This window comes from Delphinapterus leucas, chromosome 1, assembly GCF_059928025.1.
Source record: "Delphinapterus leucas isolate spDelLeu-1000000601 "Yukka" chromosome 1, BTC_Dleu_Yukka2, whole genome shotgun sequence".
In the NCBI taxonomy this organism is placed as follows: domain Eukaryota; kingdom Metazoa; phylum Chordata; class Mammalia; order Artiodactyla; family Monodontidae; genus Delphinapterus; species Delphinapterus leucas.
In genome coordinates this window covers 159,029,918-159,045,431 of record NC_143129.1, presented here as the reverse complement: position 1 = coordinate 159,045,431, position 15,514 = coordinate 159,029,918, and positions in this window count along the sequence as shown.

Genomic DNA, 15,514 nt, shown 5'->3' with positions numbered 1-15,514 from the left:
GACAGGTTCACTAGTGAGTCCACCAACTCCACCATCACGGGGACAAAAAGGCACATGGTTAAGAGGAAAGACAACAGGTACCTGCGGGTGAGATGGATGTCCTACAGAGCTTCTTTCTATTGGCTGCACCTAGCTGTGAGCTGGTTCATCTGCATGTAAAGCAGTCTACATATAATTGGAGCCTCAAAAGGAGAGGAAAGAGACAATACAGCATACGACATATTTGAAAACAATCTGAAAATGCAGTTAAGAAAATTCCATTTATAATAATAGCCTCATAAAGAATGAAGCAAAAAAAATTAACAAAAGAAGGGTAAAACTGGGACTTCCCTGGTGGCACAGTGGTTAAGAATCCACCTGCCAGTGCAGGGGACATAGGTTCGAGCCGTGGTCTGGAAAGATCCCACATGCCACAGAGCAACTAAGCCCATGCACCACAACTACTGAGCCTGCGCTCTAGAGCCCACGAGCCACACTACTGAAGCCTGCATGCCTAGAGCCCATGCTCCACAGCAAGAGAAGCCACTGCAGTGAGAAGTCCACGCACCACAACGAAAAGTAGCCCCCGCTTACCGCAGCTAGAGAAAGCCTGCGCGCAGCGATGAAGACCCAACGCAGCCAAAAATAAGTAAATAAGTAGATTAATTAATTTTTTTAAAAAGGGTAAAACTTATACTCAAAGTACAAAATATTAGTGACGGAAATTAAAGAAAATGTTAAAAATGTAAAGGCATTCATGGATCAGAAGACAATATTGTTAGGATGGCAATACTTCTCAAATTGATCTACATATTCAGTATAATCTCTATCAGAATCCCAGCTAGCTTCTTTGTAGAAATCAACAAACTGATCCTAAAATTTATATAGAACTATAAGGGGCCCAAAATAGCCAAAACAATCTTGAAAATGCAGAAGAAAATTGAAGGACTCTCACTTCCTAATTTCAAAACTCACTACAAGGTAACAGTAATCAAGATAGTGTGGTACTGGTGTAAGGATAGACATTTAGATCAATGGAACAGAATTGAGAGTCCAGAAATTAATCCACATATCTATGGTCAATTGACTCTTGATAAGAATGCCAAGATTATTTAATGGAGAAATAATAGTCTTTTTAACAAATGGTGCTGGGACAACTGGATAATCCACACATAAAAGAATGAAGTTGGATCCCTAGTTACCATATAGAGTGTCTTTTCACAGACCCATTCTAGCACTGGATAAAATCAAGTTTCCACAAATTCAGGGAAATCAACCAGTAATATAACTGCCTGACAAAAATCAACTTCAGAAAATAATAACAGAAGTCAGAGTCTGTACAATTTTTATTATTCACATGTTCAATATACAGTAGACATGTTTACTGTAAACAGGAAGCATAACCCATAGTAAAGAAAAGAGCAGTCAACAGAAACAGACCCCAAGATGACTCAGAAGTCCAATTAGCAGACCAGGACTTGAAAGCATGTATTAAAATTATGTTCAAGGGCTTAAAGGAAAAAATGATCATAGTGCATGAACACATGGGAAATCTTAGAAAAGAAATTAAACACAGAAAAAGAACCAAATGAAATTTTAGAATGCAAAACTACAATATCTAAAATTTTAAATTCACTAGATGGGCATAACAACAAATTGAAGACAGTAAAAGAAAGTTTCACTGACATTAAAGACAGATCAGGACTTCCCTGGTGGTGCAGTGGTTAGGAATCCACCTGCCAATGCAGGGGGCATGGGTTCGAGCCCTGGTCCAGGAAGATCCCACATGCTGTGGAGCAGCTAAGCCCATGCTCCACAACTGCTGAGCCTGTGCTCTACAGCCTGTGAGCCACACTACTGAGCCCACATGCCACAACTACTGAAGCCCACGCACCTAGAGCCCGTGCTCCACAACAAAAGAAGCCACTGCAATGAGAAACCCACGAACCACAACAAAGAGTAGCCCCTGCTCGCCACAACTAGAAGAGAGCCTGTGCGCAGCAATTAAGACTCAATGCAACCGAAAATAAATAAATAAAAATAAAATTAAAAAAAAAAAAAGAATCCGCCTGCCAATGCAGGGGACATGGGTTTGATCCCTGGTCCGGGAAGATCCCACATTCCACGGAGCAACTAAGCCCATGTGCCACAACTACTGAGCCTGCACTCTAGAGCCCGCAAGCCACAACTACTGAAGCCTGCATGCCTAGAGCCCATGCTGTGCAACAAGAGAAGCCACTGCAGTGAGAAGCCCACGCAGTGCAATGAAAAGTAGCCCCTGCTTGCTGCAACTAGAGAAAGCCCGTGTGCAGCAATGAAGACCCAACACAACAACAAAAAAAGATCAAAGAGGGATAGCAAAAAAGGCAATAAAGAGAATCTCAAAATCAGGTCACATGTGAGAAATCAGACACAAGAAAGTATATATACTGTATGATTTTATTCATAGGGATTTCAAGAACAGGAAAACCAATCTCTGGTAATAGAAAACAAAACAGTAATTGCCTAGAGAAGCAATTGGATAGGGATTCGATGGGGGGAAAAAAATGAGAGAACTTTTCTATGGTGATTGTTCTATATCTTGATTGTAGTGATGATTCATGTACACAATCATCAAAACTCATGAAACTGCACTTAAAAGCTGTGTAATTCACTGTATGTATGGAATTAACCTAAAAGAAGGCAGGAGAAAAGGAATAGGACAAAAAAACAGATGAAATAAATAGGAAACATAGCAAAGTGGTATACTTAAATCCAACCATATTAATAATTAAGAAATGTTACATATATGAGTAAATGTAAAGGTAGCTTTTTTCTTCTTTAACGTCTCTGAAAACTACAAAACGATGATGAGAGAAATTAAAGGCGACTGTGATAGGCTGCTTCTAAAATGACTCCCAGTGATCCCATCCCCTTACATGCATGCCCTATGTAATCGCCTTTTGTTGCGTGTTGACCTGATTTAGTGACTTGCTCCTAACAAATAGAATATAGTGAAAGTGATGGAATGTCACTTCTGAGATTAGTTTACAAAAGACTGTTAACTTCCACCTTGCTGGTTCTCCCTCTCCCTCATTCTCACTCACTCTTCTCACTTGCTCACTCTGAAGAAGCCAGCTCCCACGTTTTAACACCGCCCCTCCTCCCCAGCCACCGCCCAGCAGTAGCAAGGTGACCCTCATCCATCCAGAGGATGATTTTGGAAGAGAAGAAACTGATGAATGGAGTTTTTAAACCTGTGTATGAAGTCCAAGGCAGACTCCTGAGTGACCCACATGTGAAACTGAATAGAATCAATATGGCAAATATTTTGAGAACTGAATTATAGTGTGGAATATCATGCAGCTTTTCAGATTGGTCTCTGGTAGCACACAAATGAAGCAGATCAGAATAGCACTCAAACACTATGAAAATGAAATCATGTTTGGAATGATAGCCCACAAAACTAAGCCAGGACCTGCACACTAAACTAAATAGGGTGACTGCCAGCTAAAATAGAAGATTTAAATAGGATCAGAGTTTTATAACATAATATGCAAAATGCCCAGGTTTCAATAGAAAATCACTCATCATCCCCAAAATTAGAAACTTGAATGAGAAAACATAATCAACAGATGCCAGCACTAAGATAATTTAAATGTTGGAATTATCTAACAAAGATTTTAAAGCAGTCATCAAAATGCTTCAACAAGTAAGTGCAAACTCCCTTGAAACAAAATAAGAATCTCAGCAAGTAAAGAAATATATAAAAGAACCAATCTGAAACTACTTAACTGAAAAATAGAGTAACCAAAGCAAACAATTCACTGGATGGCCTCAGCAACTGAATGAAAATAACAGAAGAAAGAACCAGTGAACTTGAAGGTAGAAAAATAGCACAGTTCTAGAAGATATATAATAGAATATATTTGTGGGCTGGGGTTGGCAAAGATATCTGACAAGGAACACAGAAATCACTAACCATTATAAAAAACTGATAAATCGGAATTCATCGAAATTAAGACCTTGTTCATCAAAAGACACTGTTAAAAAAATGAGTAGGTAAGCCAAGATTGGGAGAAATCTTCAAAATACATATATCTGACAAAAGTCTTATATCCAGGGTACGTATATATGTGTGTGGGGGATGGTGTACACACACACATATGTATATATTACTTATATTTCTGCAAATCTATAATTAAAAGGCTAACAACCTTGGGTGTTTTTTGTTGTTGTTCTTGGTTTTGTTTTGTTAATGGCCAAAGACTTGAATAAATACTTCCACAAAGGAAGATATACGAATGGTCAGTGAGCACATAAAAAGTGCTCAATATCATTAGTAATCAGGAAAATGCAAATTAAAACTATAGTGAGAGGGAGTTCCCTGGTGGTCTAGTGGTTAGCATTCAGCACTTTCACTGCTGTGGCCTGGGTTCAATCCCTGGTCGGGGAACTGAGATCCCTCAAGCTGTGTGGCACAGCCAAAAAGAAGAAAACAAAACAACACAACACATAGTGAGATACCACTTCACACCCGTTGGAATGGCCAAAATTGAACAAACAACTGACAACACCAAATGTTGGTGAGGATGTGGAGCATCTGGAACTCTCTTGCAGTGCTGGTAGAAGTATAAAATGGTGTTGCCACTTTGGAAAACTATTTTCCAGTTTCTTATAAAGTTAAGCATACATTTACTACATGATCAAGAAATTTCACTCCTAGATATTTTCTCAAGATAAATGAAAATATGTTTAAACAAAGTTCATAGCGTTCATACTATGAACATGAATGTTCATAGCAGTTTTATACATAATAGTGAAAAATCCAAATGATCATCGGTATAATAAACTGGTATATCCATATAGTGAAATACTATCTAGCAATAAGAATGAATAAACTATAGAAACACACAAAAACATAGATAAATCTTAAGATCTTTATGCTGAGTGAAAGAAGCCAGAAACACAGTGCATGTTGTATGATTCCATTTATACAAAACTGTAATAAAGACAAATGGAACCTAGAGTGATAGAAGGTAGATCAGTGGTTGTGGGAGGGAGGAGGGAAGGGGACTGACTGGGAACCAACACGCGGGAACGTTTGGCGTTAATGGAAATGTTCTATATTTTGATTGTGGTGGTGGTTGCATGAATGTTTACATTTGTGAAAACTCACAGAACGATATTATTTATTTTAATTTGTTTATTAATTTTGGCTGTGTTGGGTCTTGTTGCTGCGCAGGCTTTCTCTAGTTGCAGTGAGCGGGGGCTACTCTTCATTGCAGTGCATGGGCTTCTCATTGCGGTGGCTTCTCTTGTTGCGGAGCATGGGCTCTAGGCATGTGGCCTTCAGTAGTTGTGGCATGCAAGCTCAGTAATTGTGGCTCGTGGGCTCTAGAGCGCAGGCTCAGTAGTTGTGGCGCACAGGCTTAGCTGCTCCACGGCATGTGGGATCTTCCTGGACCAGGGCTCGAGCCCATGTCCCCTGCTTTGGCAGGGAGATTCTTAACCACTGCACCACCAGGGAAGTCCCAGATCTATATACTTTAAAATGTGTGCTTTTTATTTGTAATTTTGCCTCAATTTTAAAATATTTTGGTTTATGGGACTCCAAAGCTTACATTTTTGAAAGGTATTGAATCCACATCTATCTATCTATCAGTATTCTTTGGTTAGAGCATTGTATTTTGCAGATTTCTCCCAATCTTGGCTTGCCTATTCACTTTTTAAATAGTGTCTTTTGATGATTTATCAATGGAAATAAAAAATAAATTCTGTCCTTTGAAGGACTTCCAATTTAACCATAATTCAAAACAAAATAGGATAAATACAACTGCAGAGCCACTTTATTATTTTTTTCATTTTTTTGGCAGCACAGCTTGTGAGATCTTAGTTCCGCAACCAGGGATTGAATTCGTGTCCCTTGTAGTGGAAGCGTGGAGTCTTAACCCCTGCACTACCAGGGAAGTACCCCCTTGGAGAGGCACTTTAAAAAGCTCTGAAGAGGAGCTTTTTCCTGAATTACCCTCTACGGAGATTTATAGTTAAGTCACTTAAGCCTATCTGACTGATGTTCTAACATGAAGGGGGTTTTGGAGTGGATCATGTCTAAGTTTTCTTCCAACACTAAAGTTCATTGATCTGTGAACTCCCAGCTCATCCAATGCAGTTGCATTGAGACCTTGAAAGACGGAGCAGGATTTCCACTGGTAGACTTGTGAGAATGGCTATTCTGGCAGAGCATCGCATGGGCAAAGGTGTGGTCACTGGAAGCACAAGCTCTGCTCAGAGAAGAGCAAGAACTCCGTCTTTAGAGTGAAGGTTAGATGTGTGTTGGGGAGCAGTGGGGAGAAAACTAAAAGGGTAGATGGGGCCCAACTGGGGTCGTGACTGCCAGGCTGAAGACTCTTACCCAAGAGTACAGGGTTCCAGAAATACCTGGGAAAGAGGGGTCAGCAGAAGGAAGGCAAACAGGCAATAAATTTAGTCCTTCCCTATGTGCATGTCCCTCTTACTAGTGCTTACCTATGGGAGAAAGGTCGCAGATCTGAAAGATGCTGCAGTCTTACTCAACATCAGTGCTGTATTTGACCTAAAGCAGGTTTCTAAATGTTATCCTTGGTCATATGAAAGACAGTCACATGAGGATCAGGCTTTCGAAAGGAATTTAGAACAGCATTTCCTAAGTGTGCTGTAAAGAACTGCTTCTATGGGATTTCAGTAGGTATTCTTTGGGGGAGTTGTAAGAGGTCAAATACATTAATGCTGAGTAAGCTGGGTTATTATCTTTTAACTGTAGAACGTGTTAGAACCTTAACTATGCTAATATGTTTTGTGAATCTCCAAGAACAGGGTAGAATATAGCGTTGCCCTATTGTATTTGGAGATAGAACCCATTTTTGATGAAGCATCTCCTGGGTCCAGTGTTCTATTATACACAGTTTGGAAAACAAAGAGATAGAAATTTCTTATCCACAAGGATGAAGAAGAGATTGGCCAACCTACTTTCATTTACCTAATATTTTAATTCAGGACATGGGATTAAGCATGAAACCAAGTACGAGATCCTCTGTTGGGCTTTGTGGAAGAGTTAAATGGCCCTGCCCTCATGGAGCTCACAGTACAGTGAGAGAGAAAATATGGGCAAAAATAAACAGTTCATGGTAGAAAGTACTTTTCAGTTTCATGAGGGAAACACGTCTGCCTTGAGAGTGATTCTGCTGCCCCACTGGTGCCTGCAGGTTTGGGCACTGAAATGGCAGAGCTGACCAGGCTCTTGTTTGAATCCAGAACTACTTGTTTGAATCCATGAAGAGAAATAGAGCATTTTTATGCCTCTCCTTGGAGCTATTGAAACTTTCACATTACCAGGATCACCAGTCTGGCTGGAGCCACAAACACAGCATTCTTTGCTGTTTTAGAACACAAAGCTGCTTCCCCTCGGGGCTTTACTTTGCAGCCACTGAGAATCTAAGGCTTTTGCTGACCTACATGTTTCTATGGGCCAACTGGCTCACTCTGTAGGGCTTCCACAAGAATGGGCTGGGAGCTTAACTCTGGGTCATGTCCTGATTAGGGGTTTCTCAAGAGGAGGAATGAGCTAGCTGTTTCCTGAGATGAGAGAGGGGAATTTTCTTTCTCTTACCGTAACTACTTGGAACACTGTGTGCTAAAGCAGAGTTTTGTGCTGGGAGAGAGAACATTTCTGCAGTGAGGTAGCAGGATCCTTAAGGATTCTGCCAATAGCTCCTTTTCTGGTGTCACATCCAATCTTTGTTGTGGCCAACACTTCCTGGAAATCAAACACAAGTTCTGAAACAGAGATAGCAAGTCCAAACTCCTATGGTAATGTAAGAATTAGAAATACAAGCCTTTTTTCGGTATAAATACAGTCATTGCGAGAGGAGCGGGACCTGTGGTCAGCTCATTACAGTGTCATTACATAAGCTCATCAGAGGGTCAGGGGATGCCTAGCTCCTGCCAATCGTTACCAAGCAGAAGTGCAGGGCAGGGTGACTTAGCTTCCAGTGTTATATGAGAAACCAGAAGTCTACATTTTTATGGGAAATATGTGATTTTCAAGTGTTGCCTATAATTTTTTAAAGGATGTGGAACAACTTCCACTTCTGGAAAGATGGAATAGATATACTTTTCCCTATTCCTCCTACTAAGCTCAGATAAAAATCCTGGACATTATATATTAAACACAAGACTCTGAAAAAGAAGAAAGCCGATGGGCTAGGGACCTCAAGACCCAAGGAATGACTCAGCAGTGAGTTCCCTGAGTTTTCTTTTTGCCTCATATATGTCAGACTGGGTACTGGAGAAGCCAGCAACCCAAAAATGCCAGTGGGTACAGGCAAAAGTCCCAAGAGAAAAGCCTGCTTTCTCTGGTCAAAGTACCAGAAAAGGAGAAGCCTAGAAAGACAGACAATCCTTAGACAATATTCCCTCTACTCCAGCCCCTCCTCTATACCCATCAGCAAAGGTCAGGTGGAAAGCCTAGACCTCTACCCTCCCCAGGCTGTAATGAGGCATCTCCCTTCCCCTCTAGAGTGGTGCCAGAAGAGGCCTAGTTATCCACTCAGGATTTTCACCACTGATCAGCAATAACAAGGTCATCTCTCCCCGCAATGCCAATGGAGGAAGTGAGGAGGACCTCTTTCCTCTCTCAGCCAGTGTGATATCAGTGAAGACCTAATAGGACACCTGAACTCCCACCCCTTCCCAGAAATAGGTGTTAACAGCGGCCAAGTGGAGAACCTGGACTTCCACACCCACCTGGCAGTAATGAGGCAGCATCCCCCCTTTCCCACAGAAGCAATGTTAGAGGAGGCCTCCTAAAACATAAGATATAAATGAGATTCAGAGTCTTACAACACAATATCCAAATTTTCCAGGTCTTAATCAAAGGTTACTTGTCATACTAAGACCAGAAAAATCTGAACTTGACTAAGAAAAGATAAACTTATAGACCCCAAAACCAAAATGACACAAACACTATAATTATCAGAAAAGGATTTTGAAACAGCCATCATAAAAATGCTTTGGGGCTTCCCTGGTGGTGCAGTGGTTGAGAGTCTGCCTGCCGATTCAGGGGACGCGGGTTCGTGCCCCGGTCTGGGAAGATCCCACATGCCGCGGAGCGGCTGGGCCCGTGAGCCATGGCTGCTGAGCCTGCGCGTCCGGAGCCTGTGCTCCGCAACGGGAGAGGCCACAACAGTGAGAGGCCCGCGTACCGCAAAAAAAAAAAAAAAAAAAAAAAAAAAAGCTTTAATGTGTTCAATGACAAACACACTTGAAACAAATGAAAAAATAGAAACTCTCAGCAAAGAAATATAAAGCCTCAGCCAATAAATAAGAACCAAGTGGACATTTTAGATATAAAAATATACAATAATGGAAATTAAAACTCAATACATGGGCTCAACAGCAAAATGGAGAGGAGAGAGGAAAAAAATCAGAACTGGAAGATAGAAAGTAATTACTCAATCTGAACAACAAAAAAAGATAGACTGGAAAACAACAAAGCAAAACAAAACCAAAAAACCAATACATTGCCTCAGGGACATGTGGAACTATAACATGATCTAACATTCATGTCATCAGAGTCACAGAAGAAGAGGAGAAAGAGTATTCTAAGAAATAATGGCTGAAATTCCCCCCAAATTTGGCAAAAAACCCATAAACATACAGATTCACAAAGCTGAGCAAACCTCAAAAGGGATATTTATGCCAAGACACATCAGAGTCAAACTTGTGAAAATTAAAGTCAAAGGAAATAATCTTGGAAGCAGCCAGGGAGAAATGACACATTATTTATAGAGAGAAAATGATTCAAATAATGGCAGATTTCTTGTCAGAAACCATAGAGGCCAGAAGAAAGTAGCACAAGATTTTTCAAATGCTAAAAGAAAAGAACTGTCAGTCTAGAATCATAGCTGGTAAAAACATCTTCAGAACTGAAGAAAAAATATCGAGACATTCCTAGATGAAGGAAAACTAGGAATTCATTTCCAGCAGACTTACCCTATAGGGACTGCTAAAGGAAGTTGTCTAAACAGAAAGGAAATAGTAACAGAAGGAATCTTGGAACACTGGGTAGGAAAAAAGAACAACAAAAATATAGGGACTTCCCTGGTGGTGCAGTGGTTAAGAATCTGCCTGCCCATGCGGGGGACGCGGGTTCGATCCCTGGTCCAGGAAGATCCCACATGCCTCAGAGCAACTAAGCCCATGTGCCACAACTACTGAGCCTGCACTCTGGAGCCCGTGAGCCACAACTACTGAAGCCTGCGTGCCTAGAGCCCATGCTCCTCAACAAGAGAAGCCACTGCAATGAGAAGCCCGCGCACCGCAATGAAGAGTAGCTCCTGCTCGCCTCAACTAGAGAAAGCCCCGTGTGCAAGGGGCTTTCAACGAAGACCCAACACAGCCAAAAATAAATAAATAAATAGAAATTTTAAAAAATAATAAATAAAAAGACAAAAGTGTGTGGACCAAACAAAATATGTTTTTAACCTTTCTCTAGACCAAACACTGGTATTTTCTACCTTCTGCCACCCAGTACCTTACAAATCAACATCTATTACTGAGCGCTTCAATGCAAAGGTTCCCTTGCCTCTCTAACATCTGACAGGGAGTACAAATAGGTCAGTGTTTACCAATGAAGTCATGTAGAGGCCTGGTGGAGAGGAGGTAGAGGCTCTGACCTCTCCCATAATAGCATAATTCAGATTGTCTCTTGCTAACATATCTGGAGCCATTCCCTCTCCTTGTGGTCCAAAGAGTAAGCACATAAAACCAGCCAACCTTAGGTTATATCCTCTCTGTCCTAGAGAACAAATGCTGCAGGACATCAGAGAAGAAAGTCTGGACCAGGGGCGATTACTCTTTGTATCATTCAGGTTGTTATTTCTCTCTCTGTGTATTGTTTCCCTATTAGACTGTGAGCTGGAGGGCAGGACTTTCCGATGTCTTTCTATCCTTACAATCCTTTCTATCCTTTCCATCCTTACAATACAGCAGTCACTCAAGAATCCTTTGCCACTGATGAATTGTAATGTCATTTGTTCAGGGGGATACACAGCTATTTATGATATGAAAGGGAAGTTCATATTTAAGAACAAATTGGTGAATGGACTTGTTTTACATGAAGACAGTAGGTAAAATACCTAGATAGAAGCCTTTCCTGTCCCAGACCAACCTGCTTAGCTTCAGACAATTTATCATTTTAGCAACCAAAGACCACTTCTAGGAATAGAGCCTAAAGAAATAATAGCATACCTACATAAAAATGCATGTAGAAGAATATTTGTTGTAGCACTGTTTGGATTTAACAAATTGCAAATAATCAAAATGTCAAAGAGGAAATAGTGAAATAGATTATGGTGTACCCCAAATGTCATACTAAGTAGCCATAAAAAAGGAGAGGCAGACCTTGAAAAATTTCTACATTAAAAGAAATGCATGACGTCTAAAATAACGAACAAAAACATGATTGGCGAAAGATTAAAAAAAAAAAGAAAATGCAAGCTTCAGAGTTCAGGTATATTACATGCATATATTTTGTTTGAAATTATATAAATATAAATATGTGAACTTGGGAAAAAGTCTGGAAGATACACAATAACACTTTGACAGTAATGGATTTGGGGATCTAAGACTAGAGGCAAATTTTTACTTCTTACTTCAGGGAATTTTTTTTTTAACTAGTAGGATTTAAAGATATACACTTAGGGCTTCCCTGGTGGCGCAGTGGTTGAGAGTCCGCCTGCCGGTGCAGGGGACGCGGGTTCATGCCCAGGTCCAGGAAGATCTCACATGCCGAGGAGCGGCTAGGCCCGTGAGCCATGGCCGCTGAGCCTGCGCGTCCGGAGCTTGTGCTCCGCAACGGGAGAGGCCACAACAGTGAGAGGCCCGCGTACCGCAAAAAAAAAAAAAAAGAAAAAAGAAATACACTTAGACCCATGAAAAGATGCTCACACTCATCCACAGTAAGAGCAATGCAAGCTAAAACTAAACTGGCATTTCATTTTTCACCTTTCAGACTATCAAGGATCAAAGATTTTGGTAATATTGTTTTGGTCAGAATATGGTAAGCAAATCTTCTCATACACTTCAAGAGGGAGTATAAATTGGTACAAGCTCAATGCTGAGGCAATTTGGCGATATCTATGAAAATTATAAGTGCATATACCTTTTATACCTTTTGACCCAGGAATTTCACTTCTATAAATTTATATTTCAGATATGACACGTGAGAATTGACATATATGCAAGGTTATTCATGGCAGCACTGCAATAGCAAAAGATTTGAAATCACCTGAAAGTCCACCAGTAGGGTACTGGTTAAATTAATTATGATACAACCATACAATGGAATAACATGCAGCTGTTTATTAAAAATAAATTGATTATTGTGGTCAAGAAATGCAATGTCTTGATTGGCTTAGGCTTAGCTTACAAGATCCCTCCCACTGGGTTGGGGAAGAAGCTCTGAGCTTGAATCCTGGACCTTTGTCTCTTTCCTGTAACCAAGCCTTACCTTGGGCCGGCCCCGGGCACTTGGTCCCTGCCTTGTACTCTTGTCTGATTTCACTTCAATGCCTTCCCTCTGGGCTTTGACCAGCCCTCTCAGAGGCTAGAGTCTATTCATCCATCCATTCAGTAAATATTTATTGAGCACTATTATGTGCCAGGTGGTATTCTGGGGACTGGGGGTATAGCAGTGACCAAACAGGCCCAAATTGCCTTCTTAGGACTTACAATCTCCCTTGGAACCAGTCCCCATGGCTGAGCTCCATTTTCTGCTGCTTATGTCCACAGTCCTTTGCCCAAATGATAAAAGATCTGCAAAGCATCTATCTTTATTCCTGATACCTAAAAGACAGTGTGGCATCATAGAACGTAGTCAGTTTTGGGAGCTTATGACTTCCCTATGGCACTTACAAGCTATGAGACCTTGCACAAGGCACTTATGCTTTCTGAGCCCTAATTTCCTCATCTGTAAAATGGGATGATGACAACACATACCTTGTAGGGCTGTAAGGACTGAATATACTGATATTTGCAAAGCGTGTGGCACCGCACCGTGCCTGAACAGTAAGGGTTCAACACACGGTAGATGTTTGAGTTTTGTATGCCAGAACCAGGAGCCTTGTGTAGAGGGCTTGGAAGGGAGAGTGACTCAGCATGCAGGAACTGGGGCAAGAGAACAGAAGAGCGTAAAGGAGAAGCAGGCTCTAGGCAGCTGTCCCCAGCCGGAGCACAGGAGCTCAGAGCGGATGGAGAAGCGGCAGACGGTGGGCAGCAGCCCTCCCAGGATCATCTCTGCTCTGGGGGGTGTCTGAGAGCAACTAGCAAAGAAGAGGGGGCAGCAGGGCTGAGACAGCCCATGGGTCCCAGGAATCCAGATGGCGAAGGGACAGGGGCTACAGAAGGCTGGAACAGAGGCAGCCGAGCCTGCCGCCACCAAGTCCCCTACCTTCATCCCTGCTTACCCTTCTTCCACTCGGCAGCCGGTCCCTCCCGCTTCTTCAGGAGCCTCACATCATCTGTACGTCATTCTTTCCAACTTCCACCTCTTTATTCTTTCAGATCAATACTTGAACGTGCTCAAATCTTTCCCTGCTTAAAAACAAATAAGCAAACAAACACCCAACTGCACATCCCCTCTGTCACTACCCTACCATTCCTCCTTCCCTTCACTGCCAAACGTCTCTGTCTCCTTCCCACTCGCTCCAGCCTGGCTTCTCCCTGCAAAACTCTGCTGAGGGCTCAGTGGTTGAAAGTCCGCCTGCCGATGCAGGGGACATGGGTTTGTGCCCCAGTCTGGGAAGATCCCACGTGCCGCGGAGTGGCTGGGCCCGTGAGCCATGGCCGCTGAGCCTGCGCGTCCGGAGCCTGTGCTCCACAACGGGCGAGGCCACAACAGTGAGAGGCCTGCATACCGAAAAAAAAAAAAAATCTGCTGAGCCTGCTCCTGCGCAATCACCAAGAACAATAGAAGACTTGCTGTGCATCCTGGTGCAGGCCTTCTATGTCTCTGGACCTCTAGTGTACAAATGAGAAACGAGAGGTAGCTGGTTTCCTTGTGCAGCAGAAGAGGGATAGAGGACCCCACACTGCCTCCCCCGTAACAGGAAACAGTAGAATGATAAGGAACATCTGCACTGCATTTCGTGTCACAATGGGACAGAATATGTTCCCTGCTAAGAGCCCTTTAGCGGTTTTCCAATCACACTTGGAGTGGGCCTCAAACTGCTTGTACAAGGCCCCCCAGGGACTATAGCTCCTGCCCTTCTCTTCAACCAGCCTCGTCATCTGTCTCACCACCCACTTACCCCTCACTCCTTTCTGTCCCTCCTGGCTCTCCTCAAACACACACAATGTACTTTTGCCACTCCTGCTTCAGCACTTTTGCACTTACTGTTTCCTTTGCCTGAAACGGTTTTCCTCTACGTTCTCCAGTGCAGAATCTACTAGCCCCTGGTGGCTCCCGAATACCTGAAACGTGGCTCCTCCAAATTGAGAGGGGCCATAAGTGTAAAATGTACACGGAATTTTGAGGACTCAGTTCACAAAAAAAGAATTTTAAATATCAAATGAATGCTTTTGATGTGGACTGCATTCTGAAATGATAATATTTGGGGTATGTTAGATATGTAGGATTGTTGTGAGGACCAATATGCTGATATTCGAAATATATTATTGAAATATATTGTTAAAGTTAATTTTACCTTTTAATTTGCTTTTTATTTTTTAAATAGTTTTTTTATAGCGGTTTTAGATTCACAGCAAAATTGAATGGAAAGTACAGAGAGTTCCCATATACTTCCTGCCCCCATAAACGTGCAATCTCCTCCACTATCAACATCCCACATCCGTTACCTTCAGTGAACCTACATAAACACATCATTATCATCCAAGGTCCTTAGTTTACATGAAGATTCAATTTTAGTGTTGTACGTTCTCTGAGTTTTGACAAATGTGTAATGACATGTGTCCACTATACAGAATAGTTTCACTGCTCTAAAAATCCTCTGTGCTCTGCGTATTCTTCCCTCCCTCCCCCATAACCCTTGGCAACTACTCTGCTTTTTTACATTTCTGATGTGCTACTAGAAAATTTAAAATTGCAGGTGCGGCAGCAGTATATTTCTATTGGACAGCACTGCTCTGGATGGTCACAGGGCTGCTCTCTTCCTCTCTGTTCAAATACCTCCTTCATGTGACTCTCTCTGACTACCCACCCTATTTAAAACAGTAGCTCGCATGGGAGTTCCCTGGCCGGCCAGTGATTAGGACTTGGTGCTTTCACTGCTGTGGGCTGGGTTCAGTCCCTGGTAGGGGACTTGGCTCCCAAACTAAGATCCTGGCCGTGCATGGCACCGCCAAAAAAAGAAAAAGAAAGAAAAGAAAAAGCAGCTCCCACTCTCATGTTTTCCTTTTTACTTTATTCTTCCTCATAGCAGTTATTATTAGCTGCACTGTACTGCAAATTTAGCTATTTGTTTAATAGCTGTCTCCCCTATTAGAATTTAAGTTTTAT